At 39.9% G+C, this 25,622-nt stretch overlaps 1 protein-coding gene across 1 annotated transcript in view; it reads left to right on the top strand.

Annotated features, from left to right (window-relative positions):
- RASGRP1 (RAS guanyl releasing protein 1) overlaps nucleotides 1-25,622 on the top strand; it is a 776,793-nt gene that overhangs the window by 117,777 nt on the left and 633,394 nt on the right. Inside the window, exon 3 of the mRNA XM_081507137.1 lies at nucleotides 3,137-3,224. The gene's annotated coding sequence lies outside the window, so the exon portion shown is untranslated. The remainder of the gene's footprint in view (nucleotides 1-3,136; nucleotides 3,225-25,622) is intronic.

Here is a 25,622-nt window from a genome sequence, read left to right as displayed (position 1 = left end):
GTCAACCCTTCGCATGAGGTGGCCAAAGTATTGGAGTTTCAGCTTCAACATCAGACCTCCCAATGAACACCCAGGATTGATCTCTTTTAGGATGGATTGATTGGATCTCCTTGCAGTCCAAGGGACTCTCAAGAGTCTTCTCCAACACCACAGCTCAAAAGCGTCAATTCTTCGGCGCTCAGGTTTCTTCACTGTCCAACTCTCACATCCATACATGACCACTGGAAAAACCATAGCCTTGACTAGACGTACTTTTGTTGGCAAAGTAATGTCTCTGCTTTTAAATATGCTATCTAGGTTGGACATAACCTTCCTTCCAAGGAGTAAGCGTCTTTTAATTTCATGGCTGCAATCACCATCAGCAGTGATTCTGGAGCCCCAAAAAATAAAGTCTGACACTGTTTCCACTGTTTCCCCATCTATTTCCCATGGAGTGATGGGACCAGATGCCATGATCTTAGTTTTCTGAACGCTGAGCTTTAAGCCAGCTTTTTCACTCTCCTCCTTCACCTTCATCAAGAGGCTCTTTAGTTCTTCTTCGCTCTCTGCCATAAGGGTGGTGCCATCTGCATATCTGAGGTTATTGATATTTCTCCCGGCAATCTTGATTCCAGCTTGTGTTTCTTCCAGCCCAGCGTTTCTCATGATGTACTCTGCATATAAGTTAAATAAGCAGGGTGACAATATACAGCCTTGACGTACTCCTTTTCCTATTTGGAACCAGTCTGTTGTTCCATGTCCAGTTCTAACTGTTGCTTCCTGACCTGCATACAGGTTTCTCAAGAGACAGGTCAGATGGTCTGGCATTCCCATCTCTTTCAGAATTTTCCACAGTTTATTGTGATCCACACAGTCAAAGGCTTTGGCATAGTCAATAAAGCAGAAATAGATGTTTTTCTGGAACTCTCTTGCTTTTTCGATGATCCAGCGGATATTGGCAATTTGATCTCTGGTTCCTCCGTCTTTTTAGCCCAGTGGGCCCTATTTTTGGATATATGACCTCCAGAACTGCAGCATAATAAATTTATGTTGTATTAGCTCACTGAGTTTGTTGCATCAGTGAAGGAAAATCAATACAGATTGTTAAAAACTTGGTTTGTGGTGCACAACTAGTCTGCTTTCAGATCTTAGCTTGACCACTTAATGTGTGGCCTTGAGTCCTCACCAGTGTATGCAGGGGGCCTGATTCATCAGTACATGTGTGTGAAGACCAAGATTTCACCATGGGGTTGGCCATGCCCTCTAAGGCCCACGCAGTTGGTGCCTGATGTACCCACATATGTGCCTTGGCTGATTCCGAGGCCCTCAGCCACCTCATTGTGAAGCCCAGTTGTCCTGATAATTCTCCTGAGAATTGTGTCTTTGCTGAGGGCCATACAACTTTCCTGCTGGCTGTCACAATCCATAAATAAACAAAAAGCCATATATAAAGCAATCATAGGAGAAGTTGCAATCATCTGTCAGAATTGAAATATCATGTGATCTGAAGCTTATGCCCCCTTTTCCAAGTCACAGAACTTTTAAAAAATCCAAGTGGGAAAAGCAACCTTGTGACCAGTGAAAGCCTCCACAACTCACAAAGGTCAAAACATCTCTCCCATGCATAAAAATCTAAAGCCCAGTGCCACTCAAGATCTTTTAACATGTTTATTTTATTCCCCAACATTCTTGCTATTTGTTTAATTTCTTAGTGTTCCTAATGAATGTACCAAATGTTGGGGTGTGCTAGGGAAAACTAGAAGAAAGACAAAAGAGTAAGGCAAAATGACTACAACATCATCTTTATGACTGATAATGCTGACATTGGAGGGTATGGTTTATATGTACTGTCAAGGCAAGAGTGAATGGAAGTATGGATAGAAGTGCAGAGGTAATGTATGTTCTTCTCCATGGAAAGGAGTACAAGCAGCTGGTTAAGTTTTCCCCATTGATGCAGATGAATCCTGACTTAGACTGACTCAGTAACAACAAATGGACAATAAGATTGTTCAGGTTGAGTGCCATGGTTATAACACACAGGCTATTTCAAAATGCACAAGAGCCCAACCCATGGACTGCCAGTCCCTCTGAAATCCACTTGTTAGACCCAGTCAAAATGTTCTCAGTGTGGTGGGAAGAAATCTTTGCAATTCCAGTCAAGCGATGAGTAGTTTGTACTACTCTATGGAAAACAATTAATGTAAAAAGCAGAAATTTAGGCACTGTTATGTATTGATAATTAACATGACTAAGAGGGACCTAACTCATAATTACCTAGAAGATCCTCAAAGAATCTGGAAGCAATTAAAATGGAGCTGATAAGGGGGTATGCTTACAGCTGATGTGCTTCCTCTGGGAAACTTGGATCTTGCCCAATCAGGAAAAGCACACTGCTCCACTTGATTGGCTGTGCATTTTTGGTGTTATTTTCATTGTCAGCTTCAGCTTAAATGTGTATTCATGGTTTGTTGCTTCGCCACCCTAGCCCATTTGTATTCTCTAGTGATATCTTGGAGTAACTTACGCTGCTGAGATTTGTGCATCTGTACCTCCCTGAGGCAGGGGCTTTCCAGGTGGCTCAGTGGTAATGAATCTACCTGCCAATGAAGGAGACACAGGAGACTCATGTTCAATCCTTGGGTAGGGAAGATCCCGTGGAATAAGAAAGGCAACCCACTCCGGTATCCTTGCCTGGAAAATTCCAGGGACAAAAGAGCCTGGCATGCTATCCTTGGGGTCGCAGAGAGACGTGGCTGAGAATGCATGCCCTGGGGCACGTGGACTCTGCAATGACACAGAGTTCAGGGGGAACCAAAATTCTAGGAAGCCGCTTTTTGCCAACATAAATCAAGAATGTTGATGTGGAGTGGTTTGGAAAGCTTAAGAGAAATCCATCACCACTGAAAAAGATACCCAGCATGTCTGTTCAACTGGTATTCAACCAGAAGTTATGTCTCCATGAATCCAGAAGAATTAAAAAGGAGGTGGTGTGCTATTTCAATTTATACTTTAAAAATATGAAGATACTACTTTGGATTGATAGAACCTTGAAAATGGGGCGATCTTTTAGGTTGTATTTCTGTGTTCTTTCAAAGGGTTGCAATATTTTAGGGTTGATTACTGTGTTCATTCACTACTACTTTCTCTTTTTTTCTAGGGAGAACTTCTGATGATGCAGATTTCTTGGGAAGTGTGGCGATTTCACCATATTTGGGAAGGATCGATTATGATTTCTTGTGACTAAGGTATTTCTTTGCCCGTTTCTTGGGAATCTTCCTTGCAGAGCATGTTCAGAACCCAGTAGAACTAGCATTTCAAGCAGCTACATAAATATAAGAACAGGGGCCAAAATGAATAAGGTTAAAATTCCACTGTTTTTGGGCCAAAATGAGTAAGGTTAAAATTCCACTGTCTTTGGGCCCCACTCTGGTAACTTAGTTTTACTACAAAGTGGTTATGGTTCTTGCAGTTGCATATTACTCAGCCTTGGTTGGGTGGACCCTGATTTCCAACTATGCCACACAGGCACCCCCACTCTGCTCTGCCATCATCCCACCCAGGAGTACCTTGGTGTATTACAAAGCTGCACTCATTTCTTGGTTGTGCAAATGTCTGTGGACTGAATTTACCCAACCAGCTACTCTCCATCTGCTGCTTTGTCTGTCTCTTTTCCTCTTTTGAATCCATCTGGAATGAGGCCAAGAAGCCAAAGTTCTCCTGGAAATGACTTTCTCTGCCATGGCAAAGAGGCATGGGTATGCTTGTATGTTGTGCCTGGGGACAGCATGGCATCCTGGCAGAGCATGTGGCTGCCCCTTCCAGGGGAGTAATTATGGGTTGCTTCTCTAATGGAAAACTGGGGAATGGCTAATCATGTAACAATTTGAAATAAGAGAGAGAGAGAAAGACAACAATACTTTTGGTAGTTTCTAAAAAGATGACCATTACTGTTCTGGAATAGCATCCTGCCTGAATCATCAGGGTTCTAATGATTATGTTAAAATGTTTGAATTGCACAGTGCTTCCCTTAGCATAATGCCTAATGATGCTCCATTAGAAATTATTCATTTTCTCAAAACATCCTGGCTAAGTCAATTCAGCCTCAAGTCATTCTGTAATCTCAGTGACACAGACTTAGGGGAAAGGAGGAAGAAATGAGACCCAGACTGGGTGGCTTGATCAAACTGTGGGTTGTAGCAGAGTGCTACAACTGTATCTTTCCAGCAATAGGAGTGCTTTGAAGATTCATATGAGCTCTAGTTAGAGAAGAACATCCAAGACCCAGGATGCTTTTCATGCTGTCTCTTGTCTAAGTTTCTCTTTCTTGAAAGGTATTAGTTGACTCCAGAGCTGGATTTGAGTTGAGGCCAATGAGACTAGTCCTGCAGCTTCATCCCCAATTTTGATGGTCACCACTGACTTCATTTGTGGCATTTTATTTGCTGTGTGTTCCCGGAGATGGTCTCATGCAGTCTGTCTCAACTGATTTTCAACTCCCAGGAATCTAGTCCTTGCTAGATCCAGGACTTCTGCCTCTCCTTATGGTCATCCAGGACTTCTGCCACTCCTTATAGCCAGCATATCTTTCCTTTCAGAGAAGGAGTTAAATGTTTTATATTAAGAGCAAAGGAACCAGCTCAGAGCAGAGAGTGCCTTCCTGGGTACCACCCCGGAAGCAGTGTGGATCACTTATTTCTCATTGTAGCCAGGCAGCTACCAGAACTCACACAAAGACTGCTCTCCAAATGCACTAGGAGGCCATGTTAGACCCCAAAATCAGAGGGAGATCTGCCTCCCCACCTCCACCACCACCACAAGCAATGATAGTAAGTGTTGCGTTTGAGCATACTGCATGGTGGGTGGTGGGAATTTAATGCACAATTTTGTTTGTTAGATGAAAATGAAATAGTGTTCCTTATAAAACTTCAGGGTAGGGGGAGTTTTAGATAAATGCATATGAATTTCAGGGATCTTTGTTGGGGTTAATTTCATTTCTATCCTCTGAGAACATGCAAATCATCAAAGGGTGACTTTGCTTAACTACGAGATCAGGTGGTCAATTGATAAACAGAATGGTGTCATCTTGACCTTTTTTCCTCTGCTATGTACTCTCTTGGTTTGATTCCTGGGATCCGGTACTATTTAGTTAAAGGAAAAGCATTCTTTCTACTTAAATATGCTTAGATTTCTGATCCATTAGGCACTTTCTTCCTACTAACTAACATCTGCAGACTGATTACAAAACTACATTTGGAGGAGCAGTGAAGTAGAACCTTGCTTAAATTCTGTGCATTGCTTACTTTAGTATTAATAGAAGCCCCTACACTCCAATTATATTTAGAGCTTATTTTGTTAGTTTAAAAATCTGTTTTTTTTAATATATATATATATATAATTTTTTGGTGTTGGCTTGAGGAGTTTGTGTGAGAGAGAGATAAAAAGAGAAAGAGAGAGGGATGGAGGAAGGGAGGGAGGCAGTGTTTTTCTTTCAGTGTCTCTAAAGATTTAACTTGGTTATTCAGGAATGATCTCAATTTTGTTTTGCACATATTTTACTCTGAATTTTACCCAGAAATTTAAGGCTGGATTAATTCTTCTGTGGTTAAAATTTGTTTTAATTCTAGCAACCACAGTTTGTGTACACTTTAAGGAGAGAAGTCTACTTATATTCAGAACCTAACATATAGATCCTAATTTCTAGTTCTGTCCTTATATATTACACGGTGTTTCCAATGGATTGGCATTCTGCTTGGTGGCCTTTGAAACATGCAAGCAGGACCTTGAAATGAGAACCAACTGAAGTTCTGTCTTTCCTGTTTACTAAGCTTGCTTTCCAGGACTCCTTCCTAACAGCTTACCCCAGTCCTTGGAACTTGCCTGTAAACATTCAAAGTAAAACAAGGCTCCCACTCACTTAAGTTTCTGGACTTCCCTACACTTAGCATTTAATGTGTGGCAGAATATGGTATACAGAATATTAAAGTCTAGGGGGCTGAATAGTTCTTAGATGTTTTCCTTACCAGCTCTGAAACTTTGGGAAATGGGAGAATTTTAAAATGCATCCTTTGGATGAATGAAAGTTTGAAGACTCAAAAGTGGTGATTTGCTTGCTTAATTTCACCAGAGACTAAAGGAATTCAGTGGAATTTATCATCTATGGAATCCAAAGTCATATTAAAAATAACCTTGAATTCCAGGCGCCTCATACAAGAGCTCATTTAGTAGAGATTAATTCCAAGTCACTTTAGTCGTATCCAATTCTTTGCGATCCTATGGACTATAGTAGTGGAGATGACTCACTTTAATCATGTGAAACCTTGCAAATTAATTCAGAACTGCACAATCTTACTGTTATTTTAAGTAACAGTCCCCCACCATGGTCTTTGAGTATTTTCAGATGCCTTTACCCAGGATGAGATCTTGGTCATCTTGACAAGATAATTTTATATATATATTATATATAATATATATATATAAAGACCCTTGGGAACATTCTCAGAGAGACCTTGTCATGATGTTCCTACTTCCCCTACTAGAAAGGTGTTCCCCATTTGGATCTTCTTACCCTTATGCTCCTCCTATCCTCTTGGAAACTACATACATTCATGTATTTTCTCTTGTTAAGATATAAGCAACAATGTGAGAAGGGTCAGAAACCTCTATACCAGAAACCATGCTTTTCTTTTCAACGTGGTGTTCATATTCTAACATGAGTTTCATCATGTGACATTCTAATTCTATAAAAAATGTAATTATCTGCCATTAAAGTTAAAGTAGCCAAAAAAATAAGTTAGTATTTGAAGCCTAATGGTGAGCAGAAAAGGAATTAACACAGGGATCATCCTATTTAGTTTAAAAAAAAGGTATTAGGCAGTAGCTATTACTGTGAATGCTTCTTAGTAGGAACAAGAAATTAAATGGAAGTCATAGCAGCTGTTCTTGCTATGTTACTTTTTTAAAAAATGTTTTTAATTTAGAGATATGAGTGAGCTGAATCCTCTTGGGAATAACTCTGTTGGGAATCTGAAAGCTCTGAGTTTCTCTGGGTGAAAGGAAGTATTTCATTCATCTTTGTGTTCAATATCTCTGGCTCCTTGGACATAGTAGGTCTGTACAGTATTGTTGAATGAAATCAACAGAATTTGAACTCACAAATTCTGGAAATTTTTGATTTCCAGGGGGAAATCACAGAAATTTATTTTAGTTTTTTAAAATAATTTTATCTATTTATTTATTGGATATGCTGGATCTTCGTTGCTGCAAGGGCTTTTCTCTAGTTGTGGCGATCAGGGGCTACTCTCTAGTTGTGGTGTGCAGACCTCTCGTTGAAGTGGCTTTTTTTGTTGTGGAGCACAGGCTCTAGGGTGTGTGGGCTCAGTAGTTGTGGCTCCCAGGCTTCAGAGCACTGGCTCAATAGTTGTGGTTCATGTGCCTAGATGCTCTGTGGCATATGGGATCTTCCCAGATCAGGGATCGAACCCATGTCTCCTACATTGACAGGTGTATTCTTTACCACTGAACCACCAGGGAAGCCACAGACATTGTTTCTTGAGTGAGTATGTCTGTATGTGGAAGTTTGTGGGTACACTGTGGCAGAAATCTGAAACCTAGACAGGGATTCCTAGTAAATGAGAAAGAAGAATCCCAATTAGGACTAGAAATAAGGCTCCAGGTGAGTAGGTTAAACTGCTCTTCCTATTAGTGGAAGAGCTCTCCTGGATTTTGTCCTAAAACTTTTTAAGAAGGATCTTTATATATGTTTTGTAACACTATTGGAGCCTAGTTATTTCCATAAAGTAGTCTTTGTGATGCTACTTAACCAAAATATCAGTATATTATATACTTATAACTTCTAACTAAAATATAAGTAAGAAGGATATTCATTTTAGTTCAGCTAATCATATCAATGACTGTACAATCAATGATTGCAACTATGCTAACTACAGTTAGTTCCACTACAATGCAGAATACATGTTCCTATAGCTCTATGCAAAATTGCACAAGAGCCACAGGGTTAATGGAGAAAATGTGACTGGGAGCACAATAATCCTAAACTCCATCAGTGACACATAACAAAGACAAATCTAGTAAAAATGGTGATGTAGTTTTATCCATGTTCAGTGGTTAAGAAATACATAAATGCTCCAAGAAGCATGGGGTTTCCCTGGTGGCTCAGTGGTAAAGACTCTGCCTGCTAATGTAGGAGATGCGGGATCGCTCCCTGGAGAAGGAGATGGCTACCCATTCCAGTGTATTTGCCTGGGAAATGCCATGGACAGAGAAGCCTGGCAGGCTATAGTCCATGGGGTCACAAAAGAGTTGGGCACGACTTAGCAACTGCAAACAACAACCTTGTGGAAGTGGGTGTCAGAAAGGTGGCAGTAGATAAATTATGGTGAATAGGTAGAATGAAGTTACTGAAACGAGAGCAAAAGTTGTAACAATGGATGTGCTTCATCATACATGCGGTGAACTGCAGTAGCTGGTAGGTATTTCTAGGCCCACACTAGGTATGTGCATATGTGTATTCTTACATAGCTCAGTTCAGCTGAGTGCACAGAGCAAATTTAAAATTTGCATTATGCTCAGATTGTTCCCTGATATACCCAATTATGTTGGGACTAATACACATTTTCAAAACAAGGGAGTATAGCAGAACCAGTTGTGTAATTGAAAGGACTAACGATGATTATAGCTTACATATTGTGAACCCTTATTATGTGCCAAGCTTTTGTATTACTTAACTCATTAAATTCTATTAACCCTATGAAATAGGTACTCTTATTACTCCTGGCTTGTAGTTGAGGACAGGAATCAAAGAGGGGTGAAATGACTTGCCCAAGTCCACAGAACTAAGCTGGTAAGACCCCAGCTCCTGTTCACTTAGCCCTATGCTCTTTTCCCTTCTCTGCTAAAAGGAAAGTAACTAGCTTTGAATTCTAAACCTAAACTTTACAAAGCAGCAAAAACTGCCAGATTTTCCTGGTATATTGTTTACTGCCTGATATTAATAGCAAAGTGGATGAATGCCTGCATATCACTAGGATGTTCGCTGATTATGAATTAAGGGCCTGAGGATGGAGGAACTGTGTAAGCTTTGTCAGAAGAATCAAATTCATTAGCTCACCTGTGCTTTGTTCTTCTTGTTTCCTAGGCAGAGTCTTCACAATGTGATAATAGAAATCAGTGGGTAGGGAAGGGGCAAATAAACTGTTATACAGAGGAACATACCTGTGCTTGGCTAGGGGTAGGTCTATATCTGGTGAGGTTAAATCCTATCACATTTTCATGATTAACAGGTACAGAATTGAAACTTGTCCTTCAGGAAGGAAATTCACCATTTACATTTCAACATTTTTTGTTTCCCTGAGCAAAACCATTGTGTTGATATCATTTCATCCCCTTGCTTTTTTATTTCCCCCCTTAGCTTGATACTGGCTTCTTTCTTCTCTGGTCATTCTACCATGCTGTAATGGGGGCTGTTTTTATTTTGTTTTGCTCCCTCTTTCCTTTCCCCCGCACCTCTTTTTTGGGGGATGGGGTGTGGGTGAATTATGATGGTGGTAGAAGGTGGTATGCAGAGAAGAGTAGAGAAGCCACTCTAGGCTTTGAGATGATTATAAATAATCTCTTCTCATTTGTTCTTACTATTAAAAGTGTATCTTTCTTTGCAACTGTTATGTGTCTCAAATTATTTAAAAATTAGAAATTATACAAACTCCATTTTAATTTTATCAACTTAATGTTTATTTCTTTTAAAAAATATAAGCATTCTCATGTGCAACCAGAATTGATAACAATTACTCAAGCCCAGTGGTTCTCAATTCTGGTTGCAGGTTAGAATCAATACTTGGAGGGGGTGTTAAAATTAGGGCTTCCCAGATGGCACTAGTGGTGCCTGCCAAAGAAAGAGACATAAAAGACACAGGTTGGATCCATGGGTTGGGAAGATCCCCTGAAGGAGGCCTTGGCAACCCACTCCATTATTCTTGCCTGGAGAATCCCATGGACAGAGGAGCCTGGCAAGATATCATCCATAGGGTTGCAAAGAGTTGAACACTACTGACGTGACTTAGCATGCACACTCACACACACTCAAGCTCAGTGGTTCCCAACTCTGGTTGCATTTAGGATTAATACTTAGGGAGAGTGTTAAAATTACTTAAAAATAACAGCAAAGCCCTCTGCAGCCCTTCTCCCCATAAAAGAACCAGAAGCTACAATGAGTGAACCAAAGCAAGGATTTCCACCTCTATTACTATACAAGGACTGTGCTGGAGAGCATAGTCATTCATTCACTCCTTCACCCATTTATTCATCATTATTTACCTACCAAGTGCCAGGCATGAGAGAGGAATAATATGGTGATTAAATATGTGCTCTGGAGATAGAAGACCCAGAGAGCTGAAAGATGTGTAGGAATGATTTGGGTGGAGAAGAGGAATGAGGGACTATTACGGAAAGAATTATCTGGGTACAGATGGTCAAATCTGAAGGTGGGAAGGAGGCTGAGATTTCCAAGGAAGTTTTCAAAAGACTGGATAGACTGGGGGATGGATGACTAACAGAGAAAACAGTTCTTGTGTGACTTTCCTGTCTAACCTTGTGCAGCCAGAGGGTATACCCATCAGATATTCCACCTCACCCTTCCCCCCTGGCTTCTCTGAGACTCTTCTGCCCACAGCTTCTTTTTCTTCAGTGACTTCACCTCAGCCTTTTCCTCGACTGCTCTGTCCATATTAGGTTTCCTCTGTGGTCACTTCTGTGCAGTGGCATCTTTTCCTCAGCTCTTTAAGAAACTTTGAAAGGAAAAAGGGAATTAGGTCAAAGAAGGCTCCGAGGAGTTAGGTTCTGCTCTTGGCTTTGATACTAAGTACCTCTAGCAACTCAGGCAAGTATTTTTCTGGTCTTTATGGTCTTCAACTTTCTCACCAACAGGATGAGAAAGTAGGTCAGGGGGATCTACAAGGCTTCTTCAAACTGGAACCTTATCTTCATTTTTAATTAAAAAAATTATTTTATCAAAGTATAGTTGATTTATGATGTATTAATTTCTGCTGCATAGCAAAATGGTTTAGTTATGCAGATATGTACGTTGCTTTCCACGTTCTTTTCGATTATGTTTTATCACAGGATACTGAATATAGTTCCTGTGCTATACAGTAGGATCTTATTATTTATCCACTGTATATATAACAGTTTGCATCTGCTAATCCCAGACTCCCAATCTATCCCTCCCCTAACCCCTTCCTCCTTGGCAACCATAAGTCTGTTCTCTATGTTTGTGAGTCTATTTCTGTGAAAACTTACCTTCTAAAAAAGCCCTTTTTAAAGCAAGTGTCTTCATCTTGAGATAACAGACTGGCAATTTAGTTACATGATTCATTTTAATAGCTATTGCTAGGGCATAATACCAGTTGAGAAATAAACATTTTACTGCAGATATTTAAAACTGAGATGCCCTATTTCTAGGTAATAGTATAAACATGAGTAGTATAATCCAGTGACCTAACTTCAGTTTACTTCCATAGATACAGATCCTGCTTTTGTTAAATAATAAAAAGTTCCTCAGACATGTAGTATGAGAACATGGAATCGTAACGTGTCGTGATGTGGTGAGCTCTGAGGTAAAAAAGATCCAATCACTCAAAATGACAATGATCAGTTTTCACCAAGAAGTAATCTAGCTAAATTGAAAAAAAAAAAAAGAAAGAAAGAAAAATCCAGGAATATCAAATGTTGGTATTTCTCAGGCATTACTGTTGGGAAGATAAATTGGAACCACTATTTTGGAAAGTCATTTGGCAATATCTCCTGAAGCTCAATGCACATATACCTTCTGAGTCAGCAGATACACCCCCATTGTGTATCCAACAGAAGTGAGTACATTTGTTCACTAAAATACATGTACAGCATACCTATAATTAGTATTAGGCCAAAAGTGGATACTACTCAAATGCCCACCAACAGTGGGAAGTGATAAACAAAATGTTGCCTGTTCATTCAATGGGATCTTACAAAATGAGAATGAAGAACCTACAAAAGTACATCACAATGTGGATGAAATCCACAAACATAATGTTGAGCGACAAAAGTCGTACACAAAAGAGCATATAGTGTGACTCCATTTACATATAAAACAAAAACAGTCACAGTGAATTGAAGCTGTTAGAAGTCAGAATGGTGTTTACTTCTGGGTGGGTTGGTGGCCATTAGGGAGCATGGTATAGGGCTTCTGGATCTTAATCAGTGTCTTGGACTGTGGGGTGGTTACACTGGTGTGTTTAGTTTGTGAAAATGTATACAAGATATACACTTACGTTACAGACGTTTCTATATTTGCATTTTTATTTCAAGAACATTTTTAGAAAGGATTTGCCATTTATTTATTCATTTGATCCACAATTCTAGAAGAAAAGAAGCAGAGGTAACTTTTCTCCAGTTTTGTAGAAAGAAAACATACTCAGGTCCAAGTTCTCCAGGTAAATTATTGGTAGAATTGGGTCAGGTATGTAAATCTCCTGGCCAGGGAGGAAGTAGTTAGCCCCTGTGGGAGGAACTTGCCCAGTGCCTGATGCAGAGTAGATGCTCAATAAATGTCCTCTGAAGTTGGATCATAGACTGGTTCTGTCCAATCTAACAAGGCGATCACCTTGCTCTGGGAGTGACCATTTGTTCTGGTGGTCTGATGCCCCTGATGGAACAAGTGCATTTCTCCTCAGAGAGGAATGGAGATGAACCTTGAGTCAAATGTCCCAAGAAGCTGCCAAAATACCTGTGGAGAATTGCATAACTTTGTCCCTCTAGGGCTTAGAAGAGAATGAGTCAGACACTCGGTTCTTAGACATGGTGCCTAGTTAAACAGGAAGAATGCTAACTTAGGCAGAGATCCATGTATGTGATCTTGGATAAATCATTGAACTTCTTTGGGGGCAACAGTTTGAAATGCATATTTAATACTCCCTACCTAGGACCATGTGATCCTTCTGTGGTTCACCTTCTGAGACTCCTGAATTTTATGCCCTCCCAAATATCTAATCAGATTCTCATTATTTTCAAGGGCATCTGACTGTTTTTTCAAACTTGACAGTTTCCTTGTTTTTTTTTTTTTTTAAGATCAAATTTTGATTAATTTAATTTGTAATAGAAATGCGGATATACCCAATTTTCTGCCTGTCATCACAGTTCAGAAAGGAGATGCACCAACAAGTTACATAGTGTAACCAAGGTCCTGATCAACTTGTTGACTATAGTTCTTCCAAAAATGTAAAACAGAAGTTTCCTTGTCAGCATAATATTCTAGTTATTTATTATGTGACTCAAGAAAAGATAAGAAGTCCTAGAAATGGAATCTGTTATTGCTTGGATAATAAAAACTCAGGACCTTCTTTGGGAAAAAATAGAGAATGATAAAACGCCTTGATTTAGGGTTTGGCTGTGATGTCAAGGTCAGCCAATGAGAACAGAGGGAATCTGAGAAAAATAAAGAGATAAATAGAAGCAGATGTTTGGAAAATCTGGACTATCACTAGTGAAGTTAGCAGTCAAAATTTCAGAGTTAGATCTATCATCCTAATAAGGTTATAATGAAAAGCATTTAAATTGGTGTTCAAAAACTGTCAGAACTATAGTCAATTATACTTTACCATGAAGTGGCATTTTCCAGATTATGCTGAAAACTTTGTATCTGAAATACTTTTTTGCTGAATCCTTGTCAGGGTGTTTCTCAAGATTAGCTGCCGGGACTCCTGTTAATTCAAGATCTTTATTTCAAATGAACATAAGAGAAATCTGATGGGAAAGGGAAAGGAAGTAGACAAAGCTGAGATATTATGGCTTCTGATTGGTCAAGCCTCTATGTTCTCAGAAGCAAATTTCTTTTTACCTTTAGTTGCTTTTGATGGCAAGAAATAGAAAAGTTCTGTCTTACATTTAAAGTTACCAAAGGCTGACATTTGAAAAGTTTGAACAGCCTAACAGAGGAAATAGATCACTAATAACTGAACCAAAAAGAAGTAAAGGAGACAGCTTAGAGATTAGGACCCTTGGAGTCCCTCAGATGGAAGGCTGGTTAACAAGGTAAGCAGAAATGGCCGAGAAGAGCAGTTGACTCCAAGCCAAGATTTAGGGAACTGAAAAAGAAAGTGATCAGGGTTAGTGAGAAGGGCTTAAAACTATTGATATTGACAGTTTGCTCCCCAAAATCATTATCTGATTTTCTGATTAATTTTTCAAAAACGGCAGTGTTTCATATAGAAAAAAATCAAGAAAACGTGATTATGACTCTCTTGATACGAAGTCTTGATTTAATTCAGTTGAATTCCCGCCTTAGTGCTGCTTGTGGCCTTGGGCATGTTACTTAGCCTCACTTTCTTCAGCTGTAAATTGGAGACATAATAGTGTCTACTTCATTGGATTTGAGGTTTCCATGAGAGGAATATAAATTGCTTATTTTAGGCCTGAATGATGTATGAAAGTGAAAGTGAAGTTGCTCAGTCATGTCCGACTCTTTGCAACCCCACGGACTGTAGCCTACCAGGCTCCTCCGTCCATGGGATTTTCCAGGCAAGAGTACTGGAGTAGGCTGCCATTTCCATCTCCAAAATAATGCTTTAAGAGCATTAAATGTTTTTACCTATGATAGTGATGATGGTGAACTCTTCTTTCTTTCCTCTACCTTGATGTAATCTCTACCTCATTTTACAAAAGATCATGTGTTGCTTAAAATGTTGCAAATAAGTAAAATCTTGTTTTGTCTATTTTGTTTATACTGTATCTCAGTTCAATGGAAAATTGAAAGAAAATTGTGAGGGTTGAGATGGTTTTGAAGGGTTTTGTATTTTAAAGTATATATAATATGGCTATACAGGGTCTCCGTTGCAGCATGAAGGCTTTCTCTACTTGCAGTGAGCAGGGGTTACTCTCTAATTGTGGTGTGCAGGCTTCTCATTGCAGTGGCTTCTTTTGTTATGGAGCATGAGCTCAGGAGTGTGAAAGCTTCAGTAGTTGTGGTACATGGGCTTAGTTGCCTCTCAACATATGGGATCTCCCCAGACCAGGAATCAAACACATGTGCCCTGTATTGGCAGGCAGAGTCTTAACCACTGGACCACCAGGGAAGCCTTTAAAGTATATTTATATACTATTTTCTGTAAGATGGTATAGAAAACCTGAACAAACATTTTGGCCAACCCAATATATACACTAGAATAAAATACGCTTAAGGTTGTTTTACTTTATATATATTTTATATAATAGTATAAAACTGTATTTGCTTTTTTCTTTTTAAGTTGAGTTAGAAATTTTAAGAGAGTTGGAGACAGAGTGAAAGATGGCAAAGATGTAAATTAGTGATCTGTAGCAATCAAAGTCTTAATGGAAAAACAAAGATGTATTCAAAACAGTGCAATCCAAGGAGAGTTTATTTAGAAAGGTGGGGTTGCATGTAAAATTTAAGATAGTATTTACTCAGAGGCCTGAAGGTTGGAGAGGAAGAGGAGGTCATGGGAACCCAGAAGAAAGAGTTTTAGCCCAGGCTGCCTAGAGGGATCCTGGAGAAGACCAAAGACCTCTACTGAGGGACATGTCAGCCGGCAGTGACCTCGTGGGGACAGAACCCAGAACTGGGGAAACGAAGCTCCCCAAATCACTCTCTTTCTTCCCTCTCATATCCTGCTGGGCTTCAAATGGACTAAAGAGAATTGGAGTGCTATTCATGTTTTCCCACAGGCCCTTCTCTCTTCAGGAGCAGAAAGAAGATGGGCAAGTGTGGACTGGTGAATATTTTAGGCAGAGAGAACCATCAGGTTGCTAAATGTCACTGAAATGTTACTAAAATCCAAAGCAAAAGACGGATAGAATCACTTATAAAATCCATGTCATCAACAAACCATGTCATTTGTCTCCGAAGCTTTTCTAGGCAGTTCCAGTTTTAAGTGACAGTCTGCAAAATTGTCCAATTTGTTACATATTTATATTTATGTGAGGCTGTTGGCTATAGATCAATTAAATTTGGGAAATGTCTGGGAAAAATAATTTTGGTTTTAGAAGTTGGCCCAATCTGTACTTTCTGAAAATAAATAAAATAATAAAATGACCTTTAAAGGCAACTTGATTGAGACAATAAAATGCTTTCATTTTTATCAAGGGGATTTTTTAACTCTTCTATCATGAGCTTAAGTAGACATTAAAAAAAAAAAGCAGTTACAGACCATTGGTATAGGTTTAAAGGAAAGGGGACCAAATCATATTGATTTATCCCCCTCTGAGTTATTTACTGATGTAAATAACTAGATTTACATTTAAATTCTAGAGGGCCAAGTTTCATGGTGGTAAAGTACAAGAAAATATCAAAAATTGGCATTCTTATCTGAGCACACACAGCTTGGCCCATGAGTGAATCTTGATCACAGAAGTGGAATCTAAGGAAGGTGAGGAAAAGGTAGATGTTATATTACGCTGCTTTTGACAGATCTTTCTTCTTGGTAAAAAGACTGTAAGAAGAATCAGTTGTGGAAGCAATATTCCCTATATCTGTTTTGATAGTTCGAAAACCAAATAGGACAAAGGACATAGACCAGAGAACAGAGATTTGCATAGCTCTCTTTGGAGAAATCTCTACTTTTTTGAAAATAAAATTGTGTATGATGAGGGAAATACAATACTGGACATATGATTGTTAATGGCATTAACAAACAACTTTGCATGTTGTGTTCAGTTCAGTACAGTTGCTCAGTCATGTCAGGCTCTTTCTGACCCCATGGAATGCAGCATGCCAGGCCTCCCTGTCCATCACCAGCTCCCAGATTTCACTCAAACTCATGTCTATTGAGTCAATGTTGCCATCCAACCATCTCATCCTCTGTCGTCCCCTTCTCTGCCTGCCTTCAATCTTCCCCAGCATCAGGGTCTTTTCCAATGAGTCAGTTCTTTGCATCAGGTGGCCAAAGTATTGGAGCTTCAGCTTCAGCATCAGTCCTTCCAATGAATATTCAGGACTGATTTCCTTTAGGATGGACTGGTTGGATCTCCTTGCCATTGAAGGGACTCTCAAGAGTCTAATCCAACACCGCAGTTCAAAAGCATCAATTCTTTGGCGCTCAGCTTTCTTTGTAGTCCAACTTTCGCATTCATACATGACTACTGGAAAAACCATAGCTTTGACTAGATGGACCTTTATTGGCAAAGTAATGTCTCTGTTTTTTAATATGCTGTCTAGGTTGGTCATAATTTTTCTTCCAAGGAGCAAGTGTCTTTTAATTTCATGACTCCAATCACCATCTGCAGTGATTTTGGAGCCCCCAAAAATAAAGTCTGTCACTGTTTCCATTGCTTCCCCATCTGTTTGCCATGAAGTGATGGGACCTGATGCCATGATCTTAGTTTTCTGAATGTTGAGTTTTAAGTGAACTTTTTCACTCTCCTCTTTCACTTTCATCAAGAGGCTCTTTAGTTCTTCTCTTTCTGCCATAAGGGTGGTGTCATCTGCCTATCTGAGGTTATTGATATTTCTCCCAGCGATCTTGATTCCAGCTTGTGCTTCATCCAGCCCATTATTTCTCATGCTGTTCTTTGCATATGAGTTAAATAAGCAGGGTGACAATATACAGCCTTGACGTACTCCTTTCCTGATTTGGAACCAGTCTGTTGTTCCATGTCCAGTTCTAACTGTTGCTTCCTGACCTGCATACAGATTTCTCAGGAGGCAGGTCAGGTGGTCTGATATTCCCCTCTCTTTAAGAATTTTCCACAATTTTTTGTGATCCACACAGTCAAAGGTTTTGGCATAGTCAATAAAGCAGAAGTAGGTGTTTTTCTGAAACTCTTGCTTTTTCGATGATCCAACGGATGTTGGAGTTACACTTTATAAATTTTCATGTATGGAATTATGGAAGCCTTACAACAGTTCTGTGAGACACTGTCCTCTTTATAAGTTAGAAATGGAAAACCAGGGAGATTGAGAGCATTTTCCAGGTCACCAATTGGTGAATATTCTTGTGGGAAGAGTGATTGGAGGCAGTGAGAATCAAACATGGGAACATAAATTCAAGTTTCCTAAATACACTTTTAAATCAAATCAAGCATCTTGTTTTATAAATTTGTACTGAATACCTTTTACATTCATGGTGAGCACATGATAAATATTTGCTGATGAATGAATGAGTGATTGTAGGAGAAAGTGATACATATGAGAACCTTGTTTTTTCTTCATTTATCTCCCGAGAAGCGTGTTCTTGAGACAACACATACCAGTGTAGAGTGTGTACAGGGTAGGATTCCATCCACATTATTTCCATCTCCATGGATGTGTTTGAGTAGGTGACAAAGCTGTGGCTCCCTGGTGGCTGACAGGGTCTGCCAGCTTGCAGGAGTCAGCATGTGTGGTAGTTTAAGAGAAGTCCAAATCTCAAGCTGCCTGGGAGGCCTGGAAGCCTTACCACCCAAGGTGACAGGCCTTGACAGTCATAGGCAGGCTAGGAGCATCCTTGACCTGAGGGCATACAGCCTCAGAGTCATAGCTCAAAGGTTAGATGAAACCTTGACAGCCTTGGGCCTGTAATTACCCCTAATGAGTCCTCTACAGGAGGTATCTTCTGCAAACACCAGATCACCCAGGGTCCTTGCCCTTTTTGGAATCTTTGCATTTGTTAACAGGGCCAAGGGTGTCTACTCAAGCAGCCATATTGCCTCTGGGAATCCCTCTGCTCCTTTAAAGCTGGAACATGACTTCAGTGACAGGAAATCTTTAGAGAGAAGTTAAATATCTATCCTGACTAATCCCAAACTCCACCTCTAATGCCCCCATTGTAGGTTCAGACATTTCTTTCATGACTCCCAGACTCAGTTTGGGAAGCCCCAGAAAAAGACGACTTGGGACTAAGACCATGACTCCTTTACTGTGCTTGGCGCAGCCCGTCTGGGGAACTAAAGTTCCACAGAACCCATAGATCCCCTCAAATCCATGGCTGGGGCATCCTTGACTCCAGTGTGAGTGAGAATGGCCACAACAGGACAAAAACCTATAGCTGCCCCATTTATTTCTCTGGAAGACCCTGAACCCATCGCAGTCTGAGGAATACACTCTGGGCTCAGTACAGGCCCCAGACAGGAAGCACTGCTGCCAGCCCTGAGGGCAGGACTCCAGGAGCCTCACCTGAAACACCACCAAATGGAGGGCGCCTTGGTTCTGTGAACATTGAGGACTTGGTGTCCTTCACGGCATGAACACAGGGTTTGGAGCTTGGCTAATCTGTTTGGAGCTCTCCACCAACACTTAAGTGGAATATGGTTTTAGACAAGTTTTCAGTTTCTCTGAACTTCAGTTTCCCATATAAATTGGAGGAAATAATAACTTCTTGGTAAGACTGCTGAGGTGATTCCATGTGGACCTCTACAAAGATGGTAGGCTCAAGAAGGCCTCCTAGGGCATTTCTAACTATGAAGATAATCTCCTGAATTTCTGAAGCATCTTTTTCAAGGTGCCCAAATGGCTCTGACCTGTGTGGTCTCCATCAGCCTCAAAGTAGTCCTTTGAGGGTGTAAAGAGCAGCTCTGGACACCATTATGTGGAAAGAAAAAGTACAATACTAGGAAACTATGACTTTTGTCTAATATCACACCATCAGGTAGAACCAGGACAAACTGTTCTGTCCAAGACTTTATCCAGAAAACTTTTCCAAATCCTATTTTGTAGACATTCTTACAATGTCTGAACAGAAGAGATTCAGGTGAGACACAAGGAGGAAGAGCTGTTTGTTCTCCCTGAGACTGGCTGGCCAGGGGAAGTTATGCAATCTCTGGGCCTGAAGGATTTAGGGGATCCTAACCAAGCAAATAGAACTCCTGCTGGAAAAACAATACATCTACCTCCACACCATTAATCTAACTAAATGATGTAATCAACTTCACTGTTAGAGTCATCAGCTGTGATTATTGGAGGGAACAACATTATGAAATACTTGGAAACCATTGAAAACAATGTGGGAGCTCTTTCTGTAAGTACTGAGATATGGTTTATTAAAAATGTGCAGAGCAGTATGTATAATATAATTGCATTTTCTAAAAAAGAATGTATGCAATTTACATGGTATACATACAGGATCAAATCAGTCAGACTGCAAATTAAATGATGGTCTGAATTTGTCTCCGAGAGTGTGTTTGGAGTGAGAAATAGGTAGAGAGCAATTTTTTTTTTTGACACATTTGTCTACCCATTTACCTTTTTATAGTTAAGACGTATGACTTTTAAAAATTACAGAATACCAAAAATTGGGGAAAAGACAATATCTAGCATCATACCTAGTATTTATCCTATGCTTAGATAGATACTGAATAAGAACTTGGGGAGTTCCATAATAATTTTCTTGTAAAATAATGATAGCAATAATACTAAATCTCACACATAAGCTCTGTTTATAAAATATAAAGTCTTTTATATGTCTTATGACATTTGGATCTCCCACAAATTTCTGAATTGTTCAGAGAAAATCACTTTACAAATTGGAATTTTTGAGGCTCTCAAAGATAAAATAATTTCCCCAAAGTCTTATGTAAATGGTACTGGGACAGTACTCTTGTTACTTGATTTTTCATTTATTCTTTTATCAGAGATTTTTTGAGTCCCTTCTGTGTGCTATGTCCTCTGTTCTGTCCACAACACCACATGCACTGCAACTTGCAAAATAAAGAAATGAAAATACAGAAGCACAGAGTCAGCACCTGAAAATGATATAAAAGTCATCTGCCAATAGATCACTCTCGGATGCAAATTTTTTGTTTACTCTCACCAAGTGCCTTTATAATACTTAATAAGCTATGACAGATTTTATTTATTAAATGCAAGCTTCAGCTTGTTTTCCTGAAGAATGAGCTTGCTGGTTTCCACATTAGTTTTTCTTCTCTGTATCATTTACTTAAAGAGAGATTATTATATGATTTTTTGTTCATCTTCCGCTTTATGAAATAATCAAATGTCCACACAATCCTTTGTTTCTCTATTCCAAGGCAGACTAATTTTCTTTCATTTTTGTACAGAGGGAGAGGAAAGGATTGAGCTTCAAAGATGGTACAATCATCCACAAGGTCAGAAAACTTCATAAATTCATCCCTGAAGGAAAATCTCTTTCTATAATGCCTCAGTTAGCTTAATATTTGTGGTCTGGCCTTTCAAACTGAAACCTCAGTCCACAGATGTGCTCAAAGTGAAATTCAGAAACTGCAAGCCAATGAGCTATAGCTGTTAGCTGGCTAGATATGCACCTTGCGGGGCTGGAGGGAGAACTTTGTTCAGAGTCCTCCAGTGATGAAAGACAATACAGGCTAATATGATCCCTGGGTGAGGAGGGCTCCTGCCGAAGAGGGATAAGTGATTAGAGGATGGAGTAACAGAGTAGCAACAGAGTAGAGGAGAAATGGAGCCTATGGATGGTATTTGTTTACAGTTTTATTCTTTCATTCTCTCCATATGTATTAAGAATAGGTACTACCTGTGATATAGGTATGCTGCTGCTTAGTTGCGTCAGTCATGTCCGACTCTGTGCGACCCCACAGACGGCAGCCCACCAGGCTCTGCCGTCCCTGGGATTCTCCAGGCAAGAATACTGGAGTGGGTTGCCATTTCCTCCTCCAGTGCATGACAGTGAAAAGTGAAAGTGAAGTTGCTCAGTCGTGTCCGACTCTCCGCGACCCCATGGGCTGCAGCCTACCAGGCTCCTCCGTCCATGCGGTTAAAGATGATTAAACAGATAGGGTTACTTCCTCCATGAAACAGTATTTCATCGTGAAGATAGAGCAACAGACCAATTTTTAAAAATTGATTACAGCTTGTGATAAATGCTAAGCAGAAAATAAACAATGGTTAACAACAGTGGTGGTGTGAAGGTAGAAACACACACAGATGGGGAGGTCAGGAAAAACCTGCAAGGCAAAAATGATAAGCTCCTTCTAGGAGTCATTCTAGTCTCTGTTACAAGGTTACAATGTGGACACAGTCCCTTCCCTCTGCCAGACCATAATACTGGTCTCTTCCAAAGACTGGGAGTAAGATGCCTAAAAGAATTATTCCTCCAAAGCCATGCAATCAACTCCTGTGACATGTTAGCTAATTTTGTGGGTGCCATTGTCATGGAGTGCTTTCTCAAGCCCAGGAAAAGCAATTTCCTACTTCTTGACCTTGACCCTTCTGAACTGTGGCCCCTTCAATTCCAACCTCTTCGTGGTAGAGACTGCTGGGCAGTTATAGGGAGAGTCTCAGGAGGCTGCTGAGTGTGTGACTGTCTAGTGACCTTGTGCGCTCAGGGGGAAAATAATGGGCTTAAATGACAACAGGAAGAATTGAAGTTATGAACAAAGGAAACCTTCATGGCTACAAAGAATCACTGGGACACATAATTGCTGGCAGTGTATAGAGTTCCTTTACCCAGTGTTTCAGGCAGTGAACTCTCTGGAGTTGCTCCAGTACAGTCCTAACTTGGAGGCGGGGAACAGTTCCCAGCAGACATCAGGTATCTGTCCAAGCCCTAGGAAGCGATAATGTAGAAAGTCCTTTTTTCCCCCTCTCCTTCATTAACATATTATTGTGTTCAAGAACTTTCCATTTGATACAACCAACAATGCAAAAACAGTGTATATTTGGAATTCTTCCGATAGACTTTTCTTGGACAGACTACTTAATTATTTGAGCTTTTCCAGATGTGAGGCTCATTCTATGAAAAATAACAAAGAAATTTGTGAATTAAATGTTATCCTGTCTTTATGCTGTTTTTTCTGCATAGTTACATACTATAGACAGAATTTTGTGGTTAATTGTCAGAATTTGTTAGAAAATGCACTCTCAGAATTGCTTTGCTTAATCAAAATCAAAATTTTTAAGGAAAAAGAAAACAGCTGTTTTACATTTATGATAAGATTGGGGTTAAATATTTAAGATTTCTTAAATATTTATTGAGTAAGTAAAGATAAGAATAACAGCTCTCTTATAAGTAAATAGTGTATTATCCCCAAAGCTGTAATATGTGGGAAACACTTATAAATCTTCAGTTTACAATAAAGACTTTGACTGTTATCCATTTTTCTTAGAGATCTGCCTGTTTTATCAAAAAATTCTGCTTCAGACAAATTTTACCTATTTACTACTGACTTGTTTGAACTTTTTTGGCCTGATGTGATGCTAATAATGTTAAATTCAGAATTGAAACATTGACATTTTCCTGACATAAGCCATGACAATTCTTATTGCCCATTCCTAAGAAAAGAGTGTTTGGAGCTCTTTACTTGCGAATTATCCACAAAACAGCTCTAGGCTGTTCCTGCTGCTACTGAGGCTTTTATCCTCCTTTACCCAGGGCATCTGCTCCTCTTGGACTTTATCTGGAGGCTTGGTACTACAAAAGGAGTCAGTAGCCTCCCCAGCAACACTCCTTTACAAGAATGCCCCTGTGTGGGGACAGACTTAGACTCCTGTCTCCCAAGGAGAGGGTGAACTCATTCTACGTCCGTCTCAAGAACCTGGAGATCAGATGATCAGCCTGGAACTGATGCTCTATGGCCTCCTTCTTCCTTCACTCTGGGTTCTGATAAGTATCGGAGAGGTAGAGAAAACATGTGGTCTGCGCATACTCCACCAGAAACATTATTTAGCCAGGACTGTGAGCATGGTTCTAAACATAGACTTTTGCCTGGTGTGGGGGTAGGGGGGGTGGGGAAATCCTGGCAGAAATCCTGAAGCACCAACATAGAAACTATAGGTATAAAATATCCTCATCCTCTTTTGTCTCTAGTGTGTTTGTTTGGAGACCTGTCTCTGGATATTATACTCATGTCCAGTGTAATAAGAAATAGAAAAAACAAAGAGAAGTGGTATCCTTGTTACAACTGATTAACAAATGTGAGTCCTGTGGGCAGAAGATAAGATGTCTGCAATCTAAACAGTTTGAGATTTAGACAGAACTGTTATATTGAAAGTATCATATGGAAAAGATATTTATGTGCCTGTAATCATGTCTTTCTATGAAGTTTCCTGAGTTTTCTAGTCCTGTGAAGGTAAACACATGCAGTTTAACTGAGAAAAATAAAAACATTCTTAAGCCATATTTTTTACACTTAACTGTCCAATTCTTTGAAAGAAAGAATATTTTTATAATGTAGATTTCTAACTCAATGAATGTGAGCACTTGAAGGAGAGAATGTTTATTGCAATTTAATTACAATATAGTAATATTTGGGCAGGTTTAAAAACAAGTGGTGCAGAGGCAGCTTTCTCATCCTTCCTCCTTATGGCTGTGGGAGGTACAGGCAGCTATATCTATTCAGGTTGCTCACTGCCACGCTAACCTTTGGCTTTTTGGTGTACTCCGTTCCTCTGCTGCTTAAGGAGAACTTACAGTCAAACCATTCACTTCACCTCTCAGGGCCTCAGTTTCTTCCTTAAAAAAAAAAAAAAGAAAGAAAGAAATTCTTGGGTCCCTTTCATCTGTAACATTCAGTGCTTCCATAGTTTACAAGAAAAATCAAAGTCATCATGGCCACCATTAGGATGAGCTGCCTCAGCTGATGTTTACAGTGTTTCTTTGGACCCAGCCAAGGCCCACCTGATTGGGCCAAGAAGGGATTAGCTGAGGGAAAGTCAGAGAAGAGAGGCTGCCAAAGACCCACCCAAAGAAAAGGTCAGATTCTAATGGCAACCTAATCTTGCTAGGACTCATCAGACTGCCTGGAAGGCAAGCCAACACCCATCCTCCTCCCTGTGTCTACTTCCCTTGACCCCATCCATAGCATGCCTTGATGATGGTATTGAAATAATTAAGGAGCAAATATGTTTTAAATATCCAGCTAGTCACAGAGACCTAACTATATATCCATGAATCTGGTGACCTGAATTATTTGTTTATATCTTGAGAAGGCAGATGATGACCAGTGAAATGTTTAAGTGAGGTGGGAGGAGGTAAAGAGAGATCTTTTAATGTTGCAAATGAAGAGAGACAGTTCTGACAGAGAAAGTAAAAGGAAATAGTAGTTCAGGACTGTGGATAAAGTTACATTTTAGGATAAGACTCAATTAGGGTGCAAAATTCAAATTGGTTACTTAAGATGCACATAGAAGGGAAGGTTGTAGTCCCATAGTGTATCCAGCCAACATCCATTGAGACATTATCACATACTTTTTTTTCTTTTGCTTATGTGCTAAGTTACTTCAGTCGTGTTCGACTCTTTGCAACTCCATGGACTGTAGCCCTCCAGGCTGCTCTGTCCATGAAATTCTCCAGATAAGAACACTGGAGTTGGTTGCCATTTCCTTCTCCAGGTGATCTTCTGAGCCAGGGATCGAACCCAGGTCTCCTGCATTGCAAGCAGATTGTTTCCCATATGAGCTACAGGGAACTCCAAAGTCGCTTGGTTGTGTCCGACTCTTTACGACCCCATGGACTGTACAGTCCATGGAGTTCTCCAGACCAGAATACTGGAGGGGGTAGCCTATCCCTTTCTTTTGCTAGATGTGCTTGGAAGTTAATGACTCAATCTCTGCCCTAAAGGAACCCCAAGTAATTGAGGAGACAGATGAGCAAACAGAGTGACAAAGTATCGTGAAAGGCTAGCATGAAATGCTATGAGAGCAGAAGGCTGATACCTAGCTTTGACCTAGTGTC

This window comes from Giraffa tippelskirchi, chromosome 7 (genome assembly GCF_054371585.1).
Source record: "Giraffa tippelskirchi isolate mGirTip1 chromosome 7, T2T-mGirTip1v1.2.pri, whole genome shotgun sequence".
NCBI classification, from domain to species: domain Eukaryota; kingdom Metazoa; phylum Chordata; class Mammalia; order Artiodactyla; family Giraffidae; genus Giraffa; species Giraffa tippelskirchi.
Note: the sequence above shows the minus strand (reverse complement) of the source record. Positions and strands in the feature narration are given on the sequence as shown.